The sequence below is a fragment of the Caretta caretta genome, chromosome 6 (assembly GCF_965140235.1).
Source record: "Caretta caretta isolate rCarCar2 chromosome 6, rCarCar1.hap1, whole genome shotgun sequence".
Taxonomy (NCBI): domain Eukaryota; kingdom Metazoa; phylum Chordata; order Testudines; family Cheloniidae; genus Caretta; species Caretta caretta.
The window spans coordinates 15,403,007-15,417,993 of NC_134211.1; the positions used below are offsets into that span (position 1 = coordinate 15,403,007).

General features: G+C 42.9%; 1 long non-coding RNA gene across 1 annotated transcript; it reads right to left on the minus strand.

The window, feature by feature from the left end:
- Positions 1-3,384: 3,384 nt before the first annotated feature.
- Positions 3,385-9,981, minus strand: LOC142072320 (uncharacterized). The gene is made up of 3 exons (XR_012668713.1): positions 9,856-9,981; positions 6,562-6,792; positions 3,385-3,716 (listed from the first exon to the last, which is right to left on the minus strand). It is a non-coding gene; the product is annotated as an uncharacterized LOC142072320 (long non-coding RNA).
- Positions 9,982-14,987: the final 5,006 nt, after the last annotated feature.

Consider the following 14,987-nt stretch of genomic DNA (forward strand, 5'->3'; position numbering starts at 1 on the left):
CTTTCTTGGCCTAACAAAGTATATAAACTAAACTGGGAGGAGTGGTAGATACGCTGGAGGGGAGGGATAGAATACAGAAGGACCTAGACAAATTGGAGGATTGGGCCAAAAGAAATCTGATGAGGTTCAATAAGGATAAGTGCAGGGTCCTGCACTTAGGACGGAAGAACCCAATGCACAGCTACAGACTAGGGACCGAACGGCTAGGCAGCAGTTCTGCGGAAAAGGACCTAGGGGTGACAGTGGACGAGAAGCTGGATATGAGTCAGCAGTGTGCCCTTGTTGCCAAGAAGGCCAATGGCATTTTGGGATGTATAAGTAGGGGCATAGCGAGCAGATCGAGGGACGTGATCGTTCCCCTCTATTCGACATTGGTGAGGCCTCATCTGGAGTACTGTGTCCAGTTTTGGGCCCCACACTTCAAGAAGGATGTGGATAAATTGGAGAGAGTCCAGCGAAGGGCAACAAAAATGATTAGGGGTCTGGAACACATGACTTATGAGGAGAGGCTGAGGGAGCTGGGATTGTTTAGCCTGCAGAAGAGAAGAATGAGGGGGGATTTGATAGCTGCTTTCAATTACCTGAAAGGGGGTTCCAAAGAGGATGGCTCTAGACTGTTCTCAATGGTAGCAGATGACAGAACGAGGAGTAATGGTCTCAAGTTGCAGTGGGGGAGGTTTAGATTGGATATTAGGAAAAACTTTTTCACTAAGAGGGTGGTGAAACACTGGAATGCGTTACCTAGGGAGGTGGTAGAATCTCCTTCCTTGGAGGTTTTTAAGGTCAGGCTTGACAAAGCCCTGGCTGGGATGATTTAACTGGGAATTGGTCCTGCTTCGAGCAGGGGGTTGGACTAGATGACCTTCTGGGGTCCCTTCCAACCCTTATATTCTATGATTCTATGATTCTATAAAATGTAGCCAGCATTAGTATGTGTTCATAGGCAAGTTTTCCCAGTGAGAACTGGATGACAGATATTATACACAATATCCATTTGGCATTACCGTTTTTTTTCTGATTCAGTGGCAGGAGTTCACATACTGTAAAGCAGTTGCTGCCGTCTCTTTCCTTTGTCCCAAAATTGTACAGTTTCCCTTCCTACCCTTTAATGGGAAGTTGTTTACTATTCCTGAGAGGCTGAGGAATTTCTAGTTCTGTCTTTATATTTTGGGCTGTAGATGTGAAAATGTCTCTCAGATTCCATTTTTCTTCAGTTATGCTGGTTACCAAGTCCAGCCTTCTTGGGCTTCCAATAGGCTTTGTACCCCTCAGTTCCTAGTTGCACATTGTGATTCCTGGCTCTGTGTTTGGTGAGAAGCTGTCGAGGTCTGATCATACCCTCAAGCATCAAAAAATTGTGCTAGCCCATACTATATATGTTATCAGGATGGTATTAATTGTTTCCTGAAAGCCTTTTCGCAAAATCACTAGATAATTAAATCATTTCAGTATGACTCCCTTACACTTTTTATTGAAATTCCTGTTTAAGTTGTATTTTCCACCCCCAACATGCAAATCAATACAAAAATAACTCTGTTTCCTCCATGGCTAAAGTAAAGTTAATAATGTACCCCCAAATGGGTCCCTCCCTTCACCGTAGTACACTATATACTGCTAGTTTCTGTTCTAGGATGGAATCAGAATGGCTCAAGAGTTTCACAGGGCCTGTACTGCTAATAGCTATCTAATGGAGAGCCTCCTTCAACTCGAGCATTAGGGACTTACGATTTTGGAGCAGAAGAATTGCAGTTTTACTCCCACTACCTCAATTAAGTTCTAAATGGTCATGGTGTGCAGCAAGTGACATGTGTGTAGACCTCAAAGACTCCAGATTTCATACAATATGTTAAAGGTACAATCCTGCTCCCATTGAAATCAGTGGCAGTTTTGCTGTTGACTTTACTGAAAGCAGGACCAAACCAAAAGTGCCATATCATTTCCCATGGTCCAGCCCTTTTTCATCACTCTGGCAGTGCAAAGGAGTTGGAAAGCCACTTGATCTGCCAAACTGTGGATTTCTGAAGCTCAATGATCACATGAATGACACAATCATCAATGTGTGCTTTGGACCTGATATCTGCCAGTGTGAGTCTTCTGTGCAGGAATGTATAACCACCTACACTGGCTTGTTATGCTTTTTCCTATCTTCTTTCCAGATGATGACAGTGTTTTTTAAAGGTATGAAGTCTTATTCTCCTGTGGTAGTAATTTCAGGGAGGGGAGACACTCTTATACAGAGATGGGCAAATTGAGCCCCAGATGTCTAGATCATTGTTAATTATTGAACAAGAAGGAACTGTAACTTTATGCTGCTTGGACATTACGGGGAAGGATTGCTAGGCATAAGCAAAAGATCCTCAGTGCTTAACCTGGGTTAGTCCTAAAGGACATATAGAGTTTGCTTATTATAGAAGCTTCTATTACTTTTTGAAACTTAAAATTGAAACTCATTTGTGTGTATATGTATTTACCGGCTTTAATCTTGTAAATAACTTTCTTGTTTCCTTTTCCTCTATATCTTTAGATAGTTTATTGTACGATTGACTGGAAGGATTATCTTTGGTGTGAGATCTAAAGTGCACTTGACCTGTGGGACTGGAAGTAACCTGAATATTGCTGTGATCCTTGGTGTAAGGGACCATCTTTCACAAAGGTAGGCTTACCTGGGTGGCAAGACAGATTGGCCTACCCAAGGGACTGTATGTGACTCACAGTAAGGCTGTAATAGTGCCTGAGAGTTTACACTTGATAATTGGTTGGTGAACATCTAAGTTTAGAACTCACAACCAATCTGGGGCTTGTACCCTGATTCTTGACAGTCAGCCTTGAAGCTGGTACTCATGCCTATGAGCCCCTGTAGGGCAGCTTGACATAATCTACCTGTCTCATGGCAGTTCCTGGCCTCATTCACGAACATGTCAGCAAGGCTTTATAAGGCAATCATCTGAGCTGACATCAGGTGGACAGCTGAAAGGGAGAGAGAAGGAATCGCTTAGAGAATGGGGTATTGTGAGAAAGTTAATGAGTTTGGAGGGAGTCAGGTCTTTTGAGGAGAAGAAGAGGAGTGGATCATCCGCCAGGAGGCAGCCACACTACATGTCTGGGGGGAGACCGAGTTCTGAGGATGGATATCATACTTCACTGTGGTTCATGTCCTCTGGGTTCTGAGGGTTAACTTGAAGTGCAGCATTAACACTTTGCCAAGGTGAGCAGCCACGAGTCAATTTGCTAAATTTTTCAGATATCAAAGCAAAGTTTGAAGGGTGGGAGGGGAACCTGTTCCAGCTGTTGGTGCTCACAGAACATAAGGAAGATGAAGTTCTTATTAATAAGTTAGTTAATATTTACATCAGTATTGACCTTTATCTGATGCAATTGCCAGTAACTGGGGCTTTTCTTCACAGAAATCATCATGACATAGTCCATAATTCCATAGTTAAGGAAAATAATCCAAGTAGTCTAAATGTCAGAATTTTTTTAACAGGAAGAGTACATTCTCCAGGCCTCACAGAGAGTGGACAGTCCCCTGACTAGTGATACATACTAGTGATACATAGAAAAAGTTGGAGAGACCAGGAGTGAGAATGTATTAGTCATGCAGCTAAACTGAGGGAGAAGTCCCCAGGATAGTAAAGTGTTCGGGGGACAATGTCCTCCTTTAGTGACTGCACCGGTGTCCATGGTTCCTCAAATAGTAAGTATTACTTCCCTGGCATCTGAAAAATTAATATCAGAGTTTTACCATTTTGTAGCACTTGTCTTATACCATGCAAAAATTTCCCAGCACTCTTCAGTACTTAGCATTCATCTGAGACAAATCAGGGAGCAGGAGTTCATATTAGAGACCCGTACATGAGGGGATTTTATAGATGTTCTTACCCCATCCACCTTTTAAGATTCCTGAGCTGTTGCTGTGTTGACTATTTCCAATCAAAGGTCTCCAGTCTTTATAGGGATTTAAAATGTTTCAGTATCAAGGTTATAACAAAGGTTGATCTTGCCTACACAAGACTAAACTGGGTTACATGGTGTCCCAGCTTGATAAAATATCTGTGTTTTGGGTTTGTAAGACAAACATTTTCTCTCATTTTCAGTAACAGTTCTACAGTGAAATATTTTTTGATGCATCCATTAGTTCCAGTCTTCTAGATATTCAATTAAGAATCCATGAAAAGAAAAGAAAACAAAATTAATCCATTCCCAGCATCTCATCTAAGGGTCAAAGAAGGGAAGGATACTTCACAAAGAAACATAAAGTAGATGTGTGGAGAATAGGGGACTAAACTGTAGTCTGTTGGCATTCAAGCCAGCCTGCACTTTGATCCTGTAATCCACATGGCTCATCCAGTGCCCACTCTGGAATGTAAAACTCAGTCCAGCAGTGGAAACACAATGGGAATTTCTGTTTTCTGTTTGTTGGGCTTGTATAGCTAGTCAGTTCCAGCCCAATGTCCCATGGCTGCGGAAAGCAATGCCAACTCAACAGCTATAAATTTCTTCAAAGGGCTGGAACACGTCACTAGGTGGCATCACACATAAATTGGATTTAGTTTTGTCCTCAGATCAAACAACAAAAAATATAAAAATACTTCAGCCCAGAGACCAATAATGAGCCAGACCTGGTACCTGGGTAAGCGCTAGGTATCCAGTCAGAGCTGGTATCCAGGCTGAAGGCTGTGAATGTGATCAGTCAGTATCATTTACAAGCACTACCACTGCCCAGTCTGAGCCTCTAGCTGGGGTGAACATTCGATAGAAAACCTTCATGTGTCTAGCCATTAAATCCCATCCATTAAATCCCTGTGGCTAGGAAGAATCTTCCTCCTTGAAATGTTATTGCATAATTGCCTAGTACGAAGGGATTAAAGTTTCTTATGAAGAATCTGAAACTTACAACTGTCAGAGACAGGGTACTGGACTGGATGGACCATTGGTCTGATCTGATAGAAGTTGCCCTGTCATGCCAGAGATACTATTCAGAGTGTGTGCTAAGTATCCAGACTAGACTCAGTTCCTGGGCACTGGAAAGAGAGGCTGTAATGATATGTTGGAATGAGGAGATGGAGGGCAACTGAGGCATTTGCTCCTGTGACATGTAAGTCCTTGTTACAAATTGGTATGTTTAAATAAGATACTTCTGCTGCTTTTCACTGAAATGGACTATAAGGTGGATAGAAAGCTGGTTAGATCATCGGGCTCAATGGGTAGTGATCAATGGCTCCATGTCTAGTTGGCAGCCAGTATCAAGCAGAGTGCCCCAAGAGTCAGTCCTGGGGCCAGTTTTGTTCAATATCTTCATTAATGATCTGGAGGATGGTGTGGATTGCACCCTCAGCAAGTTTGCAGATGACACTACACTGGGAGTAGAGGTAGATACTCTGGAGGGTAGGGATAGGATACAGAAGGACCTAGACAAATTGGAGGATTGGGCCATAAGAAATCTGATGAGGTTCAACAAGGACAAATGCAGAGTCCTGCACTTCGGAAGGAAGAATCCCATGCACTGCTACAGACTAGGGACCGAGTGGCTAGGCAGCAGTTCTGCAGAAAAGGACCTAGGGTTTACAGTGGCCGAGAAGCTGGATATGAGTCAACAGCGTGCCCTTATTGCCAAGAAGGCTAACGGCATTTTGGGCTGTATAAGTAGGAGCATTGCCAGCAGATCGAGGGACGTGATCATTCCCCTCTATTCAGCATTGGTGAGGCCTCATCTGGAATACTGTGTCTGGTTTTGGGCCCCACACTACAAGAAGGATGTGGAAAAATTGGAAAGAGTCCAGCGGAGGGCAACAAAAATTATTAGCGGCCTTGAGTACATGACTAATGAGGTGAGGCTGAGGGAACTGGGATTATTTAGTCTGCAGAAGAGAAGAATGAGGGGGGATTTGATAGCCGCTTTCAACTACCTGAAAGGGGGTTCCAAAGAGGATGGATCCAGACTGTTCTCAGTGGTAGCGGATGACAGAACGAGGAGTAATGGTCTCAAGTTGCAGTGGGGGAGATTTAGGTTGGATATTAGGAAAAACTTTTTCACTTGGAGGGTGGTGAAACACTGGAATGCGTTACCTAGGGAAGTGGTGGAATCTCCTTCCTTCGAGGTTTTTAATGTCAGGCTTGACAAAGCCCTGGCTGGGATGATTTAGTTGGGGATTGGTCCTTCTTTGAGCAGGGGGTTGGACTAGATGACCTCGTGAGGTCCCTTCCAACCCTGATATTCTATGATTCTATGGCATTCCTTGACTGAGTTAAACAGAACACACAATTAAGTGGAAAAATAGCTCTTCATCTCTGTTCTCTCTTCCATGTCCATTTGCTCTGTCTAGGTCTCAGTCCCACAATCTCTTGCTCTCTAATGTTTTTAGACCCAATCCTTTTTAAAAGTTCAGTCTATTTACCTACTAACTTCAAAGATATCTACATGCTTCAAACCTTTCCCTCCAAATATGGACTAATCTATACCTTCAATGTTTTTAATTTCTCACTCATATATTTCAAACTCCCCATTAACACATGACACAGCAAGTACATTTCATCTCAGCAACATGAATCTCTGTGACCTACCTCCCATAGACAAGTCATCTCTGCCAAATTTATGAATGTGTGGTTTCACCCGTGATGGAAGAAGCTTCCCTTCACAAATCAAAAATAGCATCTTGATCTCTCTCTCTCACTGGCTGCCTTTTCCTTTCTGGTCTCTGTCAGTCTTTTCCTTTAGTTCTCTTGCTCTCGCCTCATTTCTTCTGTATTTATCTTTCTTTTAGTTCCACTCTTTTTTCTCCTTCTCTGTCTGATCTAAGTTTTTTGGAGAAAGCAAAAGACAAATAGATGCACACCGAAACAGTCATCTGGCCTGATGTAAGTAATGCTGGGAATACAAGACTCAAGTCATATCACTGTGACATGCTGATAAGTCCAAACAGTCCAAATCATGTATCCAGAGTTACTGACCCTGGCATAGGAAATCCTAACATAAGTTTATAAACTAAGGGTTGAGGTTCCTGTGTTTCCACATTACTTCTACATGGCCCATTTGGAGTGTATGTTTTTAGTAGGGCTGTCAATTAATCGAAGTTAACTCACGCGATTAACTCAAAAAAATTAATGTGATTAATTGCAGTTTAAATCGCACTGTTAAACAATAGAATACCAATTGAAATTCATTAAATATTTTGGATGGCTTTATACATTTTAAAATGTATCAATTCCAATTATAACACAGAATACAAAGTGTACACTGCTCACTTTATATTATTATTTTTATTACAAATATTTGCACTGTAAAAATGATAAACAAAATAAATAGTATTTTTCAGTTCACCTCATACAAGTACCATAGTGCAATCTCTTTATTGTGAAAGTGCAACTTACAAATGTACATTTTTTTGTTATATAACTGCACTCAAAAACAAAACAATGTACAACTTTAGAGCCTACAAGTCCACTCAGTCCTACTTCTCGTTCAGCCAATCACTAAGAGAAACAAGTTTGTTTACATTTACAGGAGATAATGCTGCCCACTTCTTATTTACAGTGTCACCTGAAAGTGAGAACAGATGTTCGCATGACACTTTTGTAGCCAGCATTACAAGGTATTTACATGCCCGATCTGCTAAACATTCATATTCCCCTTCATGCTTTGGCCACCATTCCAGAGGACATGCTTCCATGCTGATGACGCTCATTAAAAAAATAATGTGTTAATTATATTTGTGACTGATCTCCTTGTGGGAGAATTGTATGTCTCCTGCTCTGTGTTTTACCCACATTCTGCCATATATTTCATGTTATAGCAGTCTCAGATGATGACCCAGCAAGTTGTTCATTTTAAGGACACTTTCACTGCAGATTTGACAAAACACAAAGAAGATACCAATGTGAGATTTCTAAAGAGAACTACAGCACTTGACCCAAGATTCAAAAATCTGCGGTGCCTTCTGAAATCTGATTGGGACAAGGTGTGGAGCATGCGTTCAGAAGTCTTAAAAGAGCAACATTCTGTTGCAGAAACTACAGAACCCAAACCACCAAAAAATAAAATCAGCCTTCTACTGGTGGCATCTGACTGAGATCATGAAAATGAACATGCGTTGATCTGCACTGCTTTGGATCATTAGCGAGCAGAACTCATCATCAACATGGACACATGTCCTCTGGAATGGTGGTTGAAGCATGAAGGGACATATGAATCTTTAGTGCATCTGTCATATAAATATCTCCAATGCAAGCTACAACAGTGCCATGCGAATGCCGGTTCTCATTTTCAGGTGACATTGTGAACAAGAAGTGGGCAGCTTTAACTCCTGCAAATGTAAACAAACTTGTTTGTCTTAGCGATTGGCTGAACAAGAAGTAGGACTGAGTTGACTTGTAGGCTCTAAAGTTTTGCGTGGTTTTATTTTTGAATGCAGTTATTTTTTTGTACATAATTCTAAATTTGTAAGTTCAACTTTCATGATAAAGAGATTGCACTACAGTACTTGTATTAAGTAAATTGAAAAATACTGTTTCTTTTATTTTTACAGTGCAAATATTTATAATAAAAAATAAATATAAAGTGAACACTGTACACTTTGTATTCTGTGTTGTAATTGAAATCAATGTATTTGAAAATGTGGAAAACATCCACAAATATTTATATAAATAGTATTCTATTATTATTTAACAGCACGATTAATCATGATTAATTTTTTTAATCTCATGATTAATTTTTTTAATCGCTTGACAGCCCTAATTTTTAGCAATGCTTTAACTGTCTTTTCAGTTTGTCACTTAAATGTTTCTTGGCATTTTGACTCTTAGAGAGATTTTGCAGCTAGCCCATAGTACTCCTGTTCCAGCCAAACCTTTCCCAATGGAGAGAGGCCTCCAGCTAGAAAACTTGATAGTGACCAAAAATCCTCACCACCTGACAGCTGTGTTGTTGCATGTGTGAAATGAATTGTGAATCTCAGTCCAACTCCCCATGGACATTCATGTCCGCATCACAAAAACAACCCCCACAGATGTCATTAATTGGGCCTATTGTTTGCAGTCTCAGAAGAGTCTGAACTCCTTTAACCTCAGTGAAACAAAGATAATAACAACTAGAATCTGCTCTATTTTATGCAAATTAAATATGCACCTCTGGACTCTGACAGGTTGCAAATGTGGCCCTGAGTCAGGTAAGATTTGAGCAACACCCTTGCCTTAAAGGTACAAGAAAATACTAGTGTAGCTGATGAGCTGAAAGATTGGGAGGGTGGAGACTGGAAGACACCTCCCATTTTTCAGATCAAATCCTCAGACTGCCAAAGGGCATGGAAAGTCAATTCTTAGTTTCTTCCTTTGGACCCTGGATTCTCCAAAGCCTGGACATGTTTACAAATCCAGGCAACTACATCAAAATCACCACCACACCTAGCCCGAGAAAGGATGAACAACTCAAGCCTGTAAGCTTCCCAGACAGTCTGAGACGCATATGGAGCGCATGATCCTATTCATCCCTCCTATTCAGGAACAGAAGATTCTGCTCCCTTCAGGAGTTGCTCGGAGATGAAGGGAATATCATGGCACTTAATGATGACCCTCTTAGTCCCAGGGCCATCAGCCCTTCAAAGCCCCTCCCCTCCAATGCAGGGAGAGAGGCAATAATCCAGCATCACTTCTTTCTCAGGTAGGTTTCTCAGGGCTAGATTTTTAAAGGTGTTTGGGTACCTGAAGATGCCAGTAGGTGCCTCAGCACTTTTGAAAATCCCACTAGGTGCCTCTCTGCATCTGTAGGCTCCTAAACACCTTTAAAAATCTAGCCCTCAATCTGTTTTTCTTCCTGGGACTGGTGGGTTCTCTCCAGGGATGAAAGTAACTTAAAGGACTTACCGGCACGCTGGAGTCCTGAGCAGGGGGCGTGGCCTCAACCGGAAGAGGCAGGGCCTTTAATACCCGGGCCCTTTAAATCAAGATTTAAAGTCCCTAGGGTGCCACAGCTGGGAGCCCCGGGCCCTTTAAATCACCCCCGGAGCTACCAGCTGCAGAGGTGGCTGGGAGCCCCGGGGCTCAGGGGTGATTTAAAGGGCTCGGGGCTCCAGCCGTCACTACCGCATTGGAGCTCCGGGCCCTTTAAATCGCCAACAGAGGCTACCCCAAGGCTCCAGCCGAGATTTAAAGGACCTGGGGCTCCACTGCAGTAGCAACGGCTGGAAGCCCCTAGCCCTTTAAATCACCACCAGAGCCCTGCCACCGCTACCCCGAGGCTCTGGCAGTGGGGCTTGGGCGGCGCTTTAAAGGGCCCGGGGCTCCAGCCGCTGCAGGAGCCCCGGGCTCTTTAAATCGCCAGCCTGGGGAAGCCGGTCCGGTCCGGCACGGCGTACCAGCTCTTGCCGGTATGCCGGACCGGACCGGCTTACTTTCACATCTGGTTCTCTCAATCTTTCTCCCCACTCACATCCCTGGCCTTGGCCCCCACACACGCATTCCCCAGCTCCTTATTCCCCCCACAACCCTCTGCCTGTTCCCCACTCCAGCTGCCAAGCCCAATAGCCACGGAATCATCTGGCCCCAACCTTCTGCCCCATCCTCAGCTAACGGGGCATCACCCAGAACATGCTGCCACCTGTTTGAGCAGCTGGAGGGCGGGGACGTCTCACGCCTTCACACGCTCATACCAGCTACTCACATACTGTGTGGGATTTCACCTTGGTGTAACGGACTGTGAGGAATGTGATTTAACAAAGCCAGTAACCATGGATACACTCATAGGCTATGTGCATGGTTTCTCCCCTAGTCCAGTTTTTCTGGAGCTCTGCAGTTTATTTCACAGCACTGTAGGAAACACCAGTTGGTCCAATTATAGCTCATGCCACACACCTGGTGACCCCTAGCCATGCTGCTTGGGCACAGCACACTTTACATTCTCCAGGGCAGCAGGAGGAGCATTAGGAATATTGCACTCCAGGACATTAGGACTATGTTTGATGCACTTCCTTGACATTCCCTAGTTTAATTTACACCTGCTTACTTCCTCCTGTCAGTTGTGTTTTTGCCACACTCTTCTGACCCCTCGGCATGTGTAATACACCAATTTAGACTTCTCTAGACTCATTGAGCCATATTCACAGGTGATGTGTAAGGTTGCATAAGTGACACCTGCTTACTGATGAGTATGAGTGAATCTAAGAATCTGACATGCTGAATGAGGAATTATAGAAGGTGTAAGCTTGAACTCCATAGAATCAACTCTGAATCTTCCTCATGCTCATTTTCACATATCTGAAAAAGTTTTATCAAATTTCATAGGAATAACATCAATAGGATTTTATTGCCATTTAATAGGATTCTGCAGAAATTACCCTACAGATCTTAATAGAGAGTGAAATCCTTCCTGTTATTTTTTAAAACAATCCTAGCAAATGCTAAAGCAGGAATATAAAATTCCATAGAAGGGATAAAAAAAAAAACCTATAGGAAGGTGATAGTTTTCTATTAAATTTGACAGGACTTTTCCATCGGGATCTCTCTCTCTGTCACACAGACCTGCTTTGTCTATCCATCGCATAGCCTCTTCAGCTGTCTCTTTCTCCTACTCTACCCTGCCTCTTTCACCTATCCTCCTCTTTCTTCTTTTTTTCTCTCTCCCTCCTTCCTGCTTATGTCTTCCCTCCTCCCCCATCTCTATGTCTTTCTCCTGCCCTCCATTACACAGGATCTTTTGTGTAATTAAAGCTACTCTGTGCCCAGCTCCCAAGCTTCAGCAACAATAGGAGCAGCCTTTCACCTAGTTAGCTGCTGAAACCGTTGTCAGAATAAATAGTTCATTTCCACCTCTCCACTGACCGCTTTATGCTGGTTGAACCAAACCAATTCATGTCCCAGCCTTGATGGTGGAGAGGGATGCAAATAGTTCCTGACAGTGCCAGAGGGCTGAGTTGTATAACGGTGATAATGCTGTTCCTTTGGCAATTACCACCAAGCAACTAGGCACCTTTCAGTCACTTCTGATTAAATTAAACAGCTAATACAGTGGTAAACACTGTAAACCATCCAGCATGACAAATGGACAGGTATGTGCACAGGTGCTCCAGCTACTATACCTGCAGGAAATGGCCAATGGCTTTCCAAACCCATCTGCTTTCTCATCAGTGTGTTTACTTGAAAGGGGATCTGCTCATGCAGAAGAGGCCTGAGGCTCAGAGTTTAAATATGTAACCAGTCCTGCTTGGGCTGTCAGCAGGTCTGAACTATGGACTTTCACCACTAGAAAGGTGATCCCCCCAGACCAAATCCACTAGCTGGAAGAAATAACACTCAAACTATTTAAGCAGATCACCCACTAGAGGGGGACAAAGTTGTGGGATTGGCCATCCCTTCCTGCTTAGCCTGTCCCTACAGAGAGAAAGAGAGAACTTGATCTGCATATATTAGAACTGAGAGACTTCTGTGGCATTGTGGGAAGGTGGTGCAGAGCACAGCTCCCTCACTCCCATGCACCTTGGGAGAGAGGCACTGGATCTGGGTTCTCAATACTAACAGAAGCTGAGGAGGTGATCCAGCTCTAAATAGCCTTGAATGAGATATCTGACAGTGTCCATACAAGTCCTCCAAAACATCATCAGAGAAAAGGAAATACAAAAACTGAAATACTGCAAACCAGAAAGGTAGGAAGAGAGATCATGGATTCAGCTCTGTAAGCTACAGGAACACAGGGATTGCCCTACTGGATCAGAACCAAGATGCATCTAGTCTAATATCCTGTCTCCAACAATGGCCAGAACCAGATGCTGCAGAGAATAGTGTGAGAATGCAACAGTAGGCAGATGTGGGATAATCTGCCCTCCACATAGGTCTCTTCCTGATCTCAAATAGTTAGAGATTGTCTTAACCCTGAAGTACAAAGTTTAATATCCTTTCCAACATTTTTATTGTCATTCATTATGATAACCTGGGATATTCTAGAGGCCCAACACTGCCCTGACCCCCCAGGCTTCTCAACTGCAACACGCTCAAAAATCCAACCTGAGCAAATTTTTTTGCAACAGGTAAGCTATTAAGATGCATCTGAATAAATTTACCAATGACAAGGAGGCTATACAAATGCATATATATTTCCCTTGTGTTTGAATCTCTATTTGCATAGAATTGATATGTAAGTTTTAGCTGGCAAAGCCAGAATATCTTGTTTATAGTTTATGCCTGGTTGTCTGCGATGAGGTGGCTCCACCACCCCACCAAAGAGGCTTCCTCTGCAGATACTCAGCCATGCTCTTCAACCGGCCATCTTGGAGATATATAGGACCTGTGAAGGGTTGGCTGATGTGCCAAGACTACTTTTGCCCCTGCTTTCCTGCCCTGGCAGCTTGGGACTTCAGTGCCCTGCCTGGTTTGAGCCAGACCCACTAGCCTGCTGCAAACCCAGACTCAGGTCTGAACTATGTCCCCCAACAGCTGTAGGCTTAATTGAAAGCAGCTTAAGAAGTGTTCCTGTCTTTAACACTAAGTTGCCCAACTCCCAATGGGGTCCAAACCCCAAATAAATCCGTTTTACCCTGTATAAAGCTTATACAGGGTAAACTCATAAATTGTTCGCCCTCTATAACACTGATAGAGAGATATGCACAGCTGTTTGCACCCCCCCCCCCAAGGTATTAATACATAACTGTGGGTTAAATAATAAGTAAAAAGTGATTTTATTAAATACAGAAAGTAGGATTTAAGTGGTCCCAAGTAATAGCGGACAGAACAAAGTGAATTACCAAGCAAAATAAAATAAAACACGCAAGTCTAAGCCTAGTACAGTAAGAAAACTGAATACAGATAAAACCTCACCCTCAGAGATGTTCCAGTAAGCTTCCTTTTACAGACTAGTCTCCTTCTAGTATGGGTCCAGCAATCACTCACACACCCTGTGGTCACTATCCTTTGTTCCAGTTTCTTTCAGGTATCCTTGGGGGTGGAGAGGCTACCTCTTGAGCCAGCTGAAGACAAAATGGAGGGGTCTCCCAGGGGGTTAAATAGACTTTCTCGTGTGGGTGGACAACCCTCCCTCCCGCTGTGTAGAATCCCAGCTACAAGATGGAGTTTTGGAATCACATGGGCAAGTCACATGTCCATGCATGACTCAGAACTTACAGGTAGCAGCCATGATTCACATGCTACCTTGAACATCCTCAAGTAGACTTCTTATGTGGATTGGAGCCTTCCAAGATTCATTGTCCATTAAGTGTTTCTTGACTGGGCACTTAACTTGCATATTCCTTTCTCAGGAAGCTGACCAAATGCCTTACTAAAACCTACTTAAAATCAAACAAGTATACAGCCAATATTCATAACTTCAAGTACAAAAATGATACATGCATACAATAGGAGGAATAGATTCAGTAGATCATAACCTTTACAGAGATATGTTACATGGCATATGTTGCTGTCATAAACATACAGCTAAGAGTAGCATAAAATCCCTCCTTTACCTGTAAAGGGTTAAGAAGCTCAGATAACCTGGTTGGCACCTGACCAAAAGGACCAATAAGGGGAGAAGATACTTTCAAATCTGTGGGGGAAGGTTTTTGTTTTGTGTTTCTTTGTGTTCTCTCGAGAGGCAGAGAGACACCAGGTCAGGGAAATCCATCTTCTCCAAACAATCCTGAAACGAGTCTCTGATATTACAAAACGTGTAAGTAAACAAGGCAAGGCGTGTTAGGTTATCTTTTGTTTTAGCTTGTGAATTTTCCCTGTGCTAAGAGGGAGGTTTATCCCTGTTTTTTGTAACTTTAAAGTTTTGCCTAGAGGGGAATCCTCTGTGTTTTGAATCTGATTACCCTGTAAAGTTACCTTCCATCCTGATTTTACAGAGGTATTTCTTTACTTTTCTTTCTTTATAATAAAGTTCTATTTTTTAAGTGTCCTAAAAACCCAAGCGTCTGGTCTGTGCTTACCTGGTTTACCTATTTGGTTGGTAGATTATTCTCAAGCCTCCCCAGCAAAGGGGGTGAAGGGACTTGGGGGGATATTTTGGGGAA